The 15,037-nt window shown below is 42.3% G+C and overlaps 1 protein-coding gene and 1 long non-coding RNA gene across 2 annotated transcripts in view; one reads left to right on the top strand and one right to left on the bottom strand.

Moving 5' to 3' along the window:
* The window catches only part of LOC132649552 (uncharacterized), a 28,363-nt gene extending 16,849 nt beyond the window's left edge, over positions 1-11,514 (top strand). The window contains exon 6 of the long non-coding RNA XR_009588052.1: positions 10,730-11,514. This is a non-coding gene — a long non-coding RNA (uncharacterized LOC132649552). The remainder of the gene's footprint in view (positions 1-10,729) is intronic.
* Pacrg (parkin coregulated) overlaps positions 1-15,037 on the bottom strand; it is a 439,800-nt gene that overhangs the window by 103,460 nt on the left and 321,303 nt on the right. The window lies entirely within an intron of this gene.

A 15,037-nucleotide genomic window follows, 5' to 3' on the forward strand; every position in this document is an offset into this window, starting at 1 on the left:
CCCACTGCCTCAGCCCCGGCCCTTTGCCTGGTTAGGGTGAAGCCTCAGCCAATGCTGGCTCCTGTTAGCTTACAGCACCTCTTCCATTCAGTTGCATTTCTTGGTCCTCATCATGTCACTAAGGTAAACAACCACACTATGGCTTCTAAAGTGAGCTACTGTAGCTTTGACCCTGAACGCTGATCTGGGGTTCTGCCTGGCTTGGTAAGGTAACATGATTCTGTTCTGAGGAATCACTGCTTTTGGGAAATGCCATTTTTGAAAATGTTTGCTGAACTGTACAGAAATTTAGAGATAAGCGAGGCTAATTCATTATTTTTATTTTCAAAATAAGTTATCTTTCATGATTATATAATCAAATTTAAAAAAAAACAAAATTCAGAAATAGCCATTTTTGCTATTTATATTTACATACCTCTGCATGTGTTTAAAATACTCACAAATACATACTCCCAGTGGTAAGATTTTATTATGTATGTCCTAGCACCTACTTTTTTTTTTTTTTTACTGAATTTTATCAAGATGGTTTTTATCCTAATTTTAACTGCTTTTCACCCACTTAAATGCTAACAATCTTTCTTCATTAGAGCAAAACATAATTCCTACCTAACCATATCTACATTAGTGAGTAAGTAACTTATTTCTGTTTTCACTATTGGTAAAAACAGGTTAAAACAGCTAAGCACGTGAGTCTCCTGTCTTTGTTTTTTAAGTTGTATTCCTAGAATTAAAACCGTCTGGTCAAATTTATAATTATATTAAAGTGTAATTGTTTCACAAATTAGGAACTGAGGTAAAATAAATTGGGATTTTTTTAGAGATCACAGAGTTCCGGTGACAGAGTTTTGTCCTGAACCCTGTACTTGCTTTTCTCAAATTCAGAGCTTGCCTGACTCCCATGGAAAACCTCGTATGTTTCAGCCTTAGAGAAGGAAGCAAGGTGCCGTACTATCAGCAGTGCTGTGCATATTTCTCCTTGGAAAACTCACTTCAGTTCCACCTCTTAGACAAAACAAAAATAGCTGTTGCAAAGAGTTTCAGAAGTATTGAGTGTATGCGCGCACGCGTGCATGTGTATGTATGCAGTTTAAAAGTCCCTCCATGATCTGGTCAAAGAGGCTTTTTCTGAGGTGCCATGCTATTTATCCTGCTATCTAAGCAAAACAGAATTTCTTGTAACTCAGAATAACAAAGTTCCGTTTATTTTTCTTATTTTATTTTTTTGGTAGCTTCCATTTGGAGAACTGCATCTGGAATGAAGGTCAGCCCACTGTGTGGGCAGAGGTGCAGGGTTCACTGCAAATTTACAAAGCTGGCTTTAAATTTGACACTTTAAAAAGCTAGTTGTCAATCTTTAGTGCTTACCAAACTCGTATGCCTTGTCTTAAAATAATGACTATAGCTTAATCAGGGTTTCCTGGGAGTCTAGTGAAGGGCATTACTATGTTTAGAAGACAGTTGTGCAATTTGCATACTTATTGGGCCCTGGCTATGGAGAAGATCAAGGGCAGACAGGGCCCTCACATGCCAGGCACACTAAGCGTGTGCCAAGTTGATGGGCTTCTTACTTATTTTGATATAAAAATAAATCCATGGCAGGGTTGTGATGGAAAATGGCCCCACACCCAAGTGGGCAAGTTGACTTTCTTACAATCTTGGGGCAGGACAATGGAGACCCATCTCTGCTAGCGATAGACTAGGTTCAATGAGGAACTCCAAACCTGCAGGCTCCCACTCTGCCAAGAAGAAATCTGCATGTTTTTCTTTAGTCCTCCATAGGCATCCATTGCTTTACCACTGCCAGCTGGCCCATGCTGGCCTGGAGGGGCTTAGTCCCTCTTGTGAGGAACTGAGGAGAAATATGTCATGCTTCTAGATCAATTCTGAACCTTTTCACTGTTGAAGAGCCACAATTATGCTATTATTAATGTGGCATTGGGGGTAGACTGGACACCCCATTCTTTGCTGAAGACCCAGGGTACTATGAGTCCTTGGGAAACTCCTTCACCTCAGAATTTAGTTCCACCTCTAAGGCAGAAGCAGAAACAGCTGTTGAGGGGAGTGGAGAGGGTCTGTGATGAACGACGATGACACAGGCTGCCCCGAGTTAGCCTCAGCCAATGCTGGCTCCTGTTAGCTTACAGCACCTCTTCCATTCAGTTGCATTTCTTGGTCCTCACTGTTAAGGGTCAGCTTCTTTCCCCATCTTTGAGGTTCTTCACTGTCAGCGCCACATTTCAACGCCATTTTATTAATCATATTTAATGCTATGTCCTCAATCATATTACTTGACATCACATAGATTCCTAATACAACCACCAACATACTCTATTCTGCTTTAAAATGTTATGGCTTGTACTAAATTTTTAATCCTTTAAAACATCAAAACTACATTAAAAGAGTTGTATTGCTGATAGTTGATACAAAAGTCTTTGTGTTTTTGTTTCACAGAAAAGCAGCCTAATAATTTCTGAGACTTTTGCAAGGTCTTTACTGTCTTCTCACTTGATTGGCTGGGAATTAGGATTTATTCTATAAAGCTGTAAGGAATTCCTCCTCAGGGTGGTCTATAAGTGAGAAGGAACAGGAGGATGGGGGAGGAATGGAAAGGTTTAGGTGTTTGTAGCCTGCAGCCCATGAGTCACGCTCATCCTAGAATAGTGTGAATATGACTAACACATTTGTAGATGAGAATTCATGTTGTGATGTCAAAAGTTGGGTTCCCCCGAAATGGTCTAAGATGGAGCAAACAAAACATCTATCTATCTATCTATCTATCTATCTATCTATCTATCTATCTATCTATCTATCTTGGGAAAAGTAAAACAAACCCAGAGGCAGCGAATGTCTGTGAGAGACTGTGACTGGATCATGGCATTAGTGTGAGGTGGGGGACACAAGGACATGCATGGGGGAGTCGCTGCCAAATGGAGACCCAGTTTTCAATCCTTGCAATCTAAGTTATCAGGCACAAGCATAAATTAGCAGAGAGGAGCTAGCCTCAGGCCTCAGATTCCATGGCAAGATAGTTAAATCTGTCCTTGAGGGGCAAGGTCAGCGCTGCTCCCTGTGGGTCAACCCACCAGGGATGGAAGCTTGCCATCTACTGGTATTTAGAGGAAACTGCAGGCACATGACCCTTGGTCTGGGGGTGGGGGCGAAAAAGTCTGACCAGGAATTGTCCTCAGGTCAGCTATTCATGGCTGAAAGTGGTTGGGAAATCAGAAATGAAAAGGGTCACTTTGAGCACTTGGCACTTTACAGTGTGGGAGTGACATGGAACAGATGGTTTCAATCCTTCTCTAGTATGTTCTATATGGGGGAGCCCTAAGGAAAGGGTGAGCAGTCTCCCAAGCCCCCAGCATCTCTGTTCTGAAGTCTTCTACTCTGCACCTCCCATTAACTCTCATTTGACATTTGTCCCAGCTGGCTGGACACTGGCTAAACAGCTGGGACGCTGGCATTGTTCTGATCTGCAAGCTCCCTGTACTCACTCTCACCCAACCACTTCTTCTTCCGGTTAGGAGCTGAACTGTGTCCCTAACCTCCTGAATTTACCCTAAGCCTTCCTTAACTTCTAACTCCTGAGGCTGAATTACCAAAGGTAAAATAAGGTCATAGGTTGGGCTCAGGTCTTTATAAAGAACTGAGGGTGTAAACATAGAGACTGAGAGACAAGGAACTGATCATCTGTAAGCCCAGGAAAGGCCTCAAGAAGCCAACCTGATCTTAGACTTTGGGACCCCAGACCTCCAGATATGTGCACTTTGATGTTACCATGGCCCAGTCACTGGCATTCCATCAACAATGCCCTCTCAAACACCAAGCCTGCGGGCGGCTGGCTGTTTAAGGCTTCTTCCCACCCAGTTTGCCCAACTGCATATCTCCTCTGGACACCTTGCCAGATCCCCGGCACATTCTAGAAATGTCCTTTTACCACTGCTCCCCTTTCCCCCACCTGCCGGTCTCTAATCTTGGATAATCCAAACAGGTGATCATGTGACAATTTCTGCTTCTAAGGCCAGGACTGGGCCTCCCCACAGAGCAGTGTTCGCAGCTGCGGGAACTGGAGCCAATTCTGTGTCCCCCAAGACTTTCCCTGCCTCTGGTCAGCTCCACAGCTATTCTATACCTGCTCGGCTCATTGTAAACTACGTGGCATGTGTATCCTGTCTGCTTGGCACCTCTGCTCAACGCCTGACCCTTTATCTTATTTGGAGACTGGGACATTGCTTCTCTTACGAAGGCACTCCCTCTTTGGCTTCTTACACCCTGTGTTTACTAGGTTTAGGAAGCATATGTTTTTTCCATCCTCCATCCCCAAATATGTGACTCTGGGAGTGGTGTTCAGAGACAGCATTGCCAAGCCATCCCCAATACCAGAACAGCAACAGACCAAAAGTGAGCCTATACAGTGCAATTAGTGTCATCATAACACAATCTGGAATGCAGTGTATTCAATGAACACTTGCTTTACTCATTAAGAAAAACCCTGGAATTGACATTTTATTCAAATCAATACTACTTCTCATGACTTTTGGCTAAGAGAGGGCTCAGTAGAGCACACAGACAAAAATTAATATCTAAAAACAAAATCAGAACCATACAAGGACTCTTCTGTGTCAGCAAACAAAGGAGAAACCAGTGCATGTACTACTGAATTGTGCTAGTTTCCATTCTGACAGCTTTCAGCAAAATCCTGACATTTTTTGCAGCTGGTAAAATCAGTGAGTTAGCTTTCAGACTCGCAGGCTAGAAGTTGATTCATCTCTTGTGCTAGAAGAGTGTGGCCACAATTCCTAGTACTCTACACAAGGAAGAGGGGGGGAATCACAGTCGCAAACAGTTAACTCTTCCAAAATTCCTTTAAAATAGTCCTTAGTGTAGGTGAGCAGTGTTCTCCCTATAGGACACTCTCAGCAGCTAGATCGATGCCTTGACCTGTGGTCACACCACAAAAGAGACTAGAGATCCCAGGATAAGGGAGATCCTGGGGATGGGTCCATCTGTGCTTTCAATGCGGGTGGTATCTTTCTGTCTTACTGAGAACCCTAGTTTAGCCTCAGATACAGATGTAAGAACCAGGAATTACAGGCAGGCCTAATGAGAGCAATAGGTTAAGTCAACTGTGGTCAAAGTCATTTTCAGTTTTTGTTTTTTAGATAGCATAGTGTTTAAAGTGGAAGCCATTCAATAATTTTCATTGATGTGTCTGCTCTGTTTCTCTGTATCATAGTTCCAATGTTAATGCTGCAGACCCATGGTCTGGAGTCACAAGGGCTGAATCAGGAAGAGAGAACATTTGAGATCAAGTTTAGAGGCAGGCTATGAAAGAATGTTAAAATGAAACAATCAATGAATAAAATTAATGTCACAAGAATAAGTACTGTGTTCATATGGGAACCTATGAGATCAATACTGGAAAGAGAACGACAGTTTTAATGATATTATTAGTGACAACAGCTAAGTTTTATGTCTCATTTAATAGTTTACAAGTCAATTTAACTTGAATTGTTATGTCAAAAAGTAACCAGAAAAATTGTGGGGCTGGTTTTAAAGGAAGTGGCAAAGGGTTGCCATGTAGAAACTATACATAACTCAATTTAAAGGTAAAGGCAAACAAACAACCCTAAATAATGATTCAGAAAGGGGTAATAAAAGTAGATAGTTCTCAAAAGTGGTCGGTCACAAGGCAAATGAAAGAATATTCAACATCCTAATCATTACAGAAACAGGAATAAAGACCACAATGAGAGATCATCTCATGGCAGCCAGAATGGCTGAAGACAAAGGATAACAAGGGCTGGTGACAATGAGGCGGCAAGGGAGCTAAGTTATTATTACACACTGTTGTTGGGAATGCAAATTAGTCAACCATTGCAGAAACTATTATGGAGCCTGTCTTTCCCCCACAAATTACATGTTGGGCCAGCAGGATGGCTTGGCGGGAGAATGCTTTTGTTTGAGCCTGACAGACTAAGTTTGAACTCATGGCAGAAGGAAAAAGCTGTCCTTTGAGTGTACCATGGTACACATGTGTGGCATATGCACCCCCACACACACAGAGGCACACACTAAAGAAAATTTAAAAAGAGTAATTGTGTAACCTAGTAATTCTGCTACTAGGTATTTACTCAAAGGAAGTAAACTATACATTTCCAAGAGGCATCTGCATTCCCACCTTCATGGTAGCACCATTCATAACTGCCCCCAAATGATGAATGAATGAAGAAACTATGGTATATGCACACTGGAGAAAAGACAGCATCTTCAACAAATGGTGCTGGTCAAGGTGGATTGCTATAGGTAAAAAAATGAAATTTAATCCTTGTCTCTCACCTTGCATAAAAACCCAACTCCAAACAATAGAGGAGAAAGTACAGAATATCTTTCAACTCATTGGTATAAGAAAGGGCTTTCTGAACAAGAACCTAGTAACATAGGCACTAAAACCAACAATTTGAGATCTCACGAAACTAAAGTTTCTATATGTCAAAGAATACCATCACTCAAGTGAAGAGGCAGCCCACAGAATGGAAAGTAAAAACAAAACAAAATAAAATCAACAAACAACCTAATTATAAAATGAGGCATGGAATTAAATAGAGTTCTCAAAAGATGAAATGCAGATGGCTAAGAGAAACATTAAAAAAAAGTTCAACCTTTAAGTCATTAGAGAAATGCAAATTAAAATTACTTTATTTGAGATTATTTGTATGAGATTTTTTTTTTACCATAGCCAAATTGTCTGAGATCAAACAAAACAAACAAAAAAACAACAACAAATGCTCATGTGGACGTGGGCAAGATGAACACTTAGCTGTATTGCTGGGAGAGTGAACTGGTGGGACCATTATGGAAATCCTTATGAAGTTCCTGAGCAATCTAAAAATAGCTCAACTATGTGCTCCAGCTACAACACTCTTGGGAATATACCTAAAAAATGTTATTCTACTCATCCATGTTTACTGTTACTCTGCTAATAGTAGCTAGAAAATGGAAATAATCTAGATATCTATCAACTGATGAATATACAGTGAAAGTGTGGTATATTTCATGATAGGATATTGTTCAGCTATTAAGAAAAAAGAAATTATGAAATTTGAAAGTAAATAGAGGCAGCTGGATACAATCATTCTGAGTGAGGTCACCCAGACCCAGATAGACAAATGTCACATTTTCTCTCATTTGTGGATGTTGGCTTTGAATCTTCAGATGCCTGTGTTTTATTTGAGATACGCACAGAGGCCAGATAATTACTTAGGAGCCATGGGGGAGGGGTTTTAAAGGGAGTAAAGACAGAACACAGTGGTATAAAAGGTGAAGAGAAAATAATGGAAGAGGAAATGTTAAATTGGGGTGGGGGTGGTGAGGTCAGGGTAGAGGAGGGAATATGGGAAGGAATAAATAACATTAAAAACCTTTTGAAAAAGTCATATGGAAACCTACTGTAGAAGCTTACACACACACACACACACACAGTTAAAATAGAGTTATCCTATACCAGGATAACAATAAACCCACTAGATAACACAAGTTAATAAATAAAAAGCCCAGTGCCATGGGTGGGATACTTCTTTTGGAGTTGTTGAGCTGTGAATGTCTCACAGAACCCCAAAAATTATAGGATATTGCTAAAGCTGTTGATGACTCTCCAGAAATTGATGGTAAGATTTTATTGCTGACTACATCACATTACTTGAGTCATAGAACGTGGTGAAATCAAGCTGGTAGGCATCTAGAAGCTTCATCTCTACTGGCTAGTTTTTGTAGAGCAGGAAGGTGCTATACACACACCAGACAAGAAAAGTAATCATCAGTCTTACCCATTTGTGAACCTTACAAGCTACAATAATGACTAGCCCGGCAAGATATGTCCACTGATGCAGTATTGGCATGAACGCCACAGGAGTACCCAACCACTTTCTGATTGGATTTAAGCTCCATAAGCTGAAGCCCATACCTGAAATTCTATAGGAGCCAAAGAACCTTTGGTTAGATGGGTCCTATGTCCCAGGGAAGAACCGACTATTATTATTCTACTAAATTTACATAGAACTAAAGTGAGTTAAAATGACCTACTATTATAATCATAGATTAATGTATCTTCAATCCGCATCAAAGAAGCTTCTATTTACAGTAGATGGTGATTTACATAGAAACCCACAACTGACCAAGGTGCAGAGAATAAAAGACTAAAGAATTCTCAGCTCTAAATAAAACATGTAGACTATACCTTTCCTCTTTTGAGGATGAGTGAAAGAAAGAATGTAAAAGTCAGAGGTGGTAGATGACTACAAGAAAATTGTATAGTCTAGACACAACAGGGCAGCTGCATATATGAATGCACAGTGGTTTTAACAGAATGCAAAAGACCTGTAAAAGCCCAGGCCAGGCCAAATACCAGCATGGAGAGGGGATATGAGAACCAAATACTATTCACAGATGAGAGACAATAGTCAGTTTTCTCTAGAAGCACAGCCCACGGTAAGTCCATCAAGCTCCAGTGGGAAACCACACGTCCAAGACTATTTGGTGTTGAGGGGCTTAAAATTAAACAAAGGACACAAAGATGAAAGGTTTAAGACGAGGGGATAGAGCTAGGAAGAGTTGGAGGAGGGAGTAAATATGATCAAAAAACATGAAATTCTCAAACACCTATATATAGGACATATAAAGTTATATATATACATACATACATACACACACACACACATATAAATACTATTCAACTACAAAAAGATGAAATCCTGCTATGTGTAAGAACAGAGATGGAACTGGTATAACATGATCATGCTAGTACATGGAGGCTGAAATCAAGGGTACATAAGGAGGCTGGGAGTATGGAAGGGATGTAGGAAAAAAATTGTGAATAGTCAGTGAGCTGGTGACAAAAGAGAGAGCTCTGGGGCTTACCACACAGTCAGTGTCTGTACAGATGATGACAAAGTACTGCACACTAAACAAGCTGAAGAAAGAACTGTTTTCATTTGCTGGGGATGGTTGAAGATGGAGTCACGGCTCTCACTGTGGAGAAATGACTGAGGTGTGAACAGGCCAACACGACAGACCTGCTGACCCGGCTTTGAATGTGACTTAGTGTGTGCAAGGATAAAACACCACCTTTTGCCATAAAATATGCAATTACTGTGTGCAAATTGGGGGTGAGTGTGATCAAATAAAAATATTGCTAACATGTTTTTAAAAACTAAAACAGTAGATCTTGAAAAACTATGACAGTTTCATCTTTTCAGGGTTCTGAATAGAATCAATATAATTTCTTAGGTGAACATAGATCTTTACTCTATGACAAATTAACGTACAGTTTTTCCACTTTCGGGAAAACCATAGCTTTTCTGTATAGTTATGACCAAGATGATACAATTTTACATGAAATGTCTCTCAAGCAAACCCCACTTTCTTAATTTGATGGGATTTGGAATTTTTAACATGAATGCTGTGAACTTAGGAAGATAGACAAGTAGAAGGAGAATCCACTGCTCTTGGCTTGAAATTGCACCATCTCATCACTGATGTGTGAGTCTCAAAACAGCATGCCAGGCAACAGCACAGGGAATCTCAGTGATCAAAGATACTTCCTACCTGATGTTTAACCTGGGCCCCTGGCACTTGCCGGAACCAGACAAGTGGCCCATGAAGACTGGGCAGGGCTTTCAGGTATCACAAATAAACTGTAAAAAGGGCTTCACTGACCATGGCATAAAAAATGAAAACAAAACAAAGCAAAACATAGGCCTTTTAAGTATTTGTAGATTTTAGCCACAACCACAGCCAAGTATAACCTTTAGGCTTTGTCTGTTAGAAAGGCAAATATGTTGAACTTGTTTCCTAAGCTAACAGCAACAGAACGGGATCTCCAGGCTCGCCCAGCACCATGGACCACATTGTCACAAGGATACATACTGTGCTTAGGAGAAACTGCAAGTTTTAATTGTTGGAAAATACTGCAACTTTTTTTTTTTCCCAGATGAAAAGGTATGAAGATTTTAAGAAATGAAATTTTGTAATGATTTCTCTTTTGGCATCACGCAAGTTCAGTAAAAAGGCATTATGGCAGACTAGCTTTGCTACAAAATAACAAGTAAGAAGGGAAAAATATTGTGTCAGTTAAGGAATTCTGTCTGATTTTGTGCTCCTCCAGCCAGACACTAGATAGTAATAAGAAGACTATGCTTAATTCGAAATGGAATATTTTACAGTGACAGGCTTGGAGACGTATCCCCTACCAGCACAGATGGCAGAAAAATGCTTAGTGATTCTTTTTTCAGATTTCATGTCATGCTGTGGGAAGATATGGCTGAAATAAATACATTTTATTTTGTTTTGTGACATTTTTCCATATGATTTAATTATAGAGAAGGGCACATAAGAGAGGTTTGCTATTAAGTGGGGCCCATTATATGCTTAAGAGCAAACTCACATCTTTTGTCGAGAGCACATTTTTAGAAAATAAATTGTTCACGCCATGTAAATAATATGACATTTGGTTGCAGTCAATTTGCTTGATGTGTTTTGCCCGAAGGAACAGGTGATCCAAAGTTTAATCTGCCCCTCGCCAGCCTATTCTTAATAACTTGGCACAGTGAGCAGTTTGGGGATATCAATATACCAATTAACTAAATAATCCTTTCACTGGTGCTGAAATAAATGGTTGATTCTAATCTGCATTTTTGTTGTTGTTGTTGTTGTTGTTGTCCTTGTTGTGCAGGGCAAATGGAACAAGCAAAGCAGTCAGAGAGGACAGCCGGGAAAAAGACAGAGCCACTGTTGTCCTGGCAGATGCAGAGGAAACCAACACAAAATGCTCTCACATGCCCCTGGCAGAGCAGGGATGCCCAGGACCCCCTCCAGCCACCATGGCCAAGGCACCCGGGTGTTACCCACACAGGCATTTCTTTTACATTCAGTTTGTGTTTCTATCGAATCAAAGGGGTTTGTTAGCAAAACCAGTAAAAAAAAAAAAAAAAAAAAAAGTCAAATAAGAAAACTTATTTCGTATTAGAGTAGTCCCTCCTTCCCCAGTCCATCCTGGACTTACCAGAGTTGGTAAAAGTTAGCTGATGGGGCACTGACATCCCCTTCATCTTCTCCCCCATTTTCTCCCCAGCTGTTCTCCTATCAGCTGGGCTTTGCTGTGCTATGCTGGCCAGCTTTGTGTCAACCTAACACAAGCTGGAGTCACCTGAGAGGAGGGAACCTCAGCTGAAAAAATGCCCCCATAATGTGGGGCTTTAGGCAAGCCTGTAGGGCATTTTCTTAATTGGTGATTGATGTGGGAGGACCCAGCCCATTGTGGGTGGTTCCACGCCTGGGCTGGTGGCCCTGGGTACTCTAAGAAAGCCAGCTGAGCAAACTATGAGGCACAAACCAGCAAGCAAGATTCCTCCATGGCCTCTGCATCAACTCCTGCTGCCAGAAACCTGCTTGAGTTCCTGTCTTAGATGATGTACTGTGATATGGAAGTACAAACCAAACAAACCCTTTCCTCCCCAAGTTGCTTTGGTCATGGTGTTTTATGACAGCAACTGTTGGCTTGACTAAGACATGGACCAAATCTTGATGCCTGAACTCTGAATTCCTAGGGGTCACTGGGACTGACTCGATGCTCCTTATCTGCTGCCCTTAGCTAACTCCTCAGTGCTCTCCCTCACAAGGCAGTTGCTTTAAGACTGCAGGGTTCTGCAGTTCTGGTATGCTATCCCATATGGGAAAGTCTCATCCATAAGACTGAGGCTTTGTCCTCTTTAGGAGGAACTTCTGGAGCTCAGCACTGCTAAGCAACCAGTACACAGATGATGGCTGAACAAATTGACAGTCGCTTGCTGCCAGCTGTTTGTCAGTGTACCTTGATGTGAGTCCCTGGTTCCACCGAGCTCTCCTGGAGTTCCTGGTGGCTGTTCCTTCTTCTTCCCCCTCTGTGCCAGGGTAATGGACACATGAGAACCAATGCTTCTGAGCGAGGCCATGCCATCCTTGTCTCGGTGTCCTTTCTCAGCTGTCCCCAGCCTGGAGTGACGCTCATGTGCATCTGTAGAAGTCTGAGCCAGTCTTCAGAGCTTCCCTCCACTAGGCATTTTACAGACTCCCATCAGAGTGTTCTGTGTGACTTCGAAACCCTTGTCAGAGCACATAGTAGGCAGTTGGTCTTAGAGTTAGGGACGAGGAATCCTTACTTTGTTAACAACTAGGGACCCTGGCATGTGTTAGGTACCCCAAAGAGGCTTATTTAACACATGCTTTCTGCTGTCAAGCTTCTGTTAAGGCTCACCATTGCAAACCCTTGTCCAGCACTCTGAGTTTATGTCCTTGTTCTGAGTGAGCACCCTTAAGCTTGTCAAGTCACTCCAATGCTCTGTGGAAAGCAGGGTTAATATCTTGAGTCCAGTCAGTGTAAAGTGAGGCTCACTCTAGTTTCCTTTATCTAGGTTACATGGCCCATCTACTTTCCTATGGTTTGGACACCAGGCTAGACAGGGGCTATGTGGACCAGAGGACCAGCAAAGTTGACTCCTGTGGTATTTGTTAACTGTGGGTTTTGTAATTTAGTCCCGACAGCCCCATGGTCCTGAGAACTCTGAGGGCAGCTCTGCTTTCTGGCCTTTGTGGATCTCTAAGTCAAACAGGCAGCTGGGCCACTTGCCCTCACTCCTGGGGCCCAGAGACTGAGGCCTGGACACTGCCTGGAAGTCAAGGCTGAGTCACACTGGGCAATGAGACAGGGAGCTTCAGAGAGTCACAGATGGTGGGGTCAGTTCATGGGACGATTCTTCTCTGGTGTAGCAGCAGGAAAGCAAAGCAGCAGCAGGAACGGAGCTGAGGCTGTGAAGACCATGCTGTGACACTTGATTTGGATGTTTGGATGGATTGGAGGATTAAGGTTACTGTGGAGCCAGAACGAATGGAAGCAAATGCTGTTTGTCACTGAGACCCAGTTTTTGCCAATTGTGCAGTATGGTCTTACTTATTTCTATAAATGTGTATTTTGTATGATTTTTTTTTTTTTGGTAAAACCAAACTTTTTTTTTTTTTTTTTTTTTTTTTTAAGCCTGAAATTTTACAATTAGGCATGAGGACAGGAAGATGAGAAGTAGCATTCTGAAGTACTGCCCACTTAAGCAGTTTTTGCTCCTCTGGGAAGGGTGTTCGTACAGTCATGGCAACTTAAGAAATAAGTCACAGCACCCACTCAACACTCAAATATGGCAGCAGAGAGTTCAAAGAACAGCCCATGGCTACAAATTCTCTTTTCCTTTGAAAATTTAGTTTTGTAATTATTTACCAACCTTTGTAGTTTACAATAACAGTTCCTTCTTACACCAAAGGGAATTCAGGCTGAAGGCCCACATCTATTTTGGTATAAACTCTCTTATAAAATTTAACATTTACTATAATACTGGATTTTTTTGAGCTATTCAGTTCTAAATTTATAAATGCAAAAGTGAAGTTCAGTATAACAGCAACTAGAAAGCATAGAGAGTAATATTTTTATATCACTGAAATCCCCAGCAGTTAAACAACTAAAAACTAGAGCCAATGAGAAAGGAGTGTAGACATGGCTGAAAATCCCTGGGTGGGAACTGCTAGCCACACAGTGCTGTGTGCACCCAGGATAGACCCAGTTATTTCACAGAAGGGAAGTGGAGTTCTTATTCCGCACGCCCCTTGTTTGAGTCACTGATGTGCTGCTCACATGGCCAGATTTGTGCTCATGTCTTAGGGAAATGTAGTCACAGCTGAGTCTGACATCAACTACCAGTGGATCTTGCTGTGGTTCTGGCTCTCTGCAGCTGGTGAGTCTCCATCTTCACTGCTTTTGAAACTCTGGTTTCAGTGTTTGTGTTAGAGGCCCTGCTCTGACAGAACCTTGGCTTCTATCTAACTCTCACCAGTGCTGGGGTCTGGCACCAGGCACCTTGCCCAGCCTTGGTCCTGCTGCCTGAAGGAACTTAGCCTAGAGGAGGCACCTTAGCAACACTCAGGAGGCTTTGCCAATGTCCGTGGCAGGCTCAGCTTCAGATGGCAACCCCAATGTCTGTGGGCTGGGCACTGGGAGAGCCTCAGCCCTGGTAGCATGACCTTTGGACCTTCGGAGTTCAGCACTGCACACTCCTTGGAGTCTCCTCTCTTGTGTGACTAGAGAGAGCAGAAGAGTTGGGGATTGGCAGAAGCTGAACAGGAGCTGAAAGGACTGTGTTGTGAACCCATGTGAATTGGATCATCGGGAGGCATTTGAAGGGGGGGATTGGGGTTACTGCACAAGTGGGAACAAAAGTCAGTGATAGAACTTTGAATATTTTCCATGTGACTTCAACATGCAGTCAGGATTGAGAACCACGGTCCTGTTAAGGTCTGAATATATCTGGAGCCACAATGAAAACAAGGCTGGATTTCCAGCATCACCCTTCACTTCTTCCTAACTGCCCTTTCCCAGCAGAGTTCCCTTTTGTAGGTCACCACCTGCCAGGATATAGCTCTCTTGTCTGGGCTGGACTTCAGCAGCTGGCCAGTGTCCCCCCAGCTTTCCCTCCAGATCAACCCATGTGATGCAGATTCCAGCAGGCCTCACACACAGCTGCTGAGAGATGTTTACTCTTGATGGAGCTCTGCATTTCTTCCAAGGGCTTGCACTTGACCCTCCTGGGTACACACTCTCCAGCAGGTGCACACCAGCCTGTTGCACTCAGAAGACCCTGACTTATAATTTCATGCTAATGCTAGAGGAGATATGATTGTTATGGCCGAAGAAAACACCTGTCTACTGTTTTAATTGCTTTCTGAGTTCCAATATAGTAGTGCTTGGGTCTTGAGTCCCATGTAGCTCTCAGTGACTTCTACTGGAATGTCAGGCAGCACCAGCCACCAGTTACAGAGCCATCTCACTCACCTGGTGCTAGAGGACACACAAGATCTGCAAATCAGATGCTGACCTTGCTAACCAAACTCTTAGCTGTGAGAGCCCTGATGGGCGGGGCAGACACTAACGTCTATTCTAAAGAATCCTATTTTTAAGATGGTT

This window comes from Meriones unguiculatus, chromosome 20, assembly GCF_030254825.1.
Source record: "Meriones unguiculatus strain TT.TT164.6M chromosome 20, Bangor_MerUng_6.1, whole genome shotgun sequence".
NCBI lineage: Eukaryota > Metazoa > Chordata > Mammalia > Rodentia > Muridae > Meriones > Meriones unguiculatus.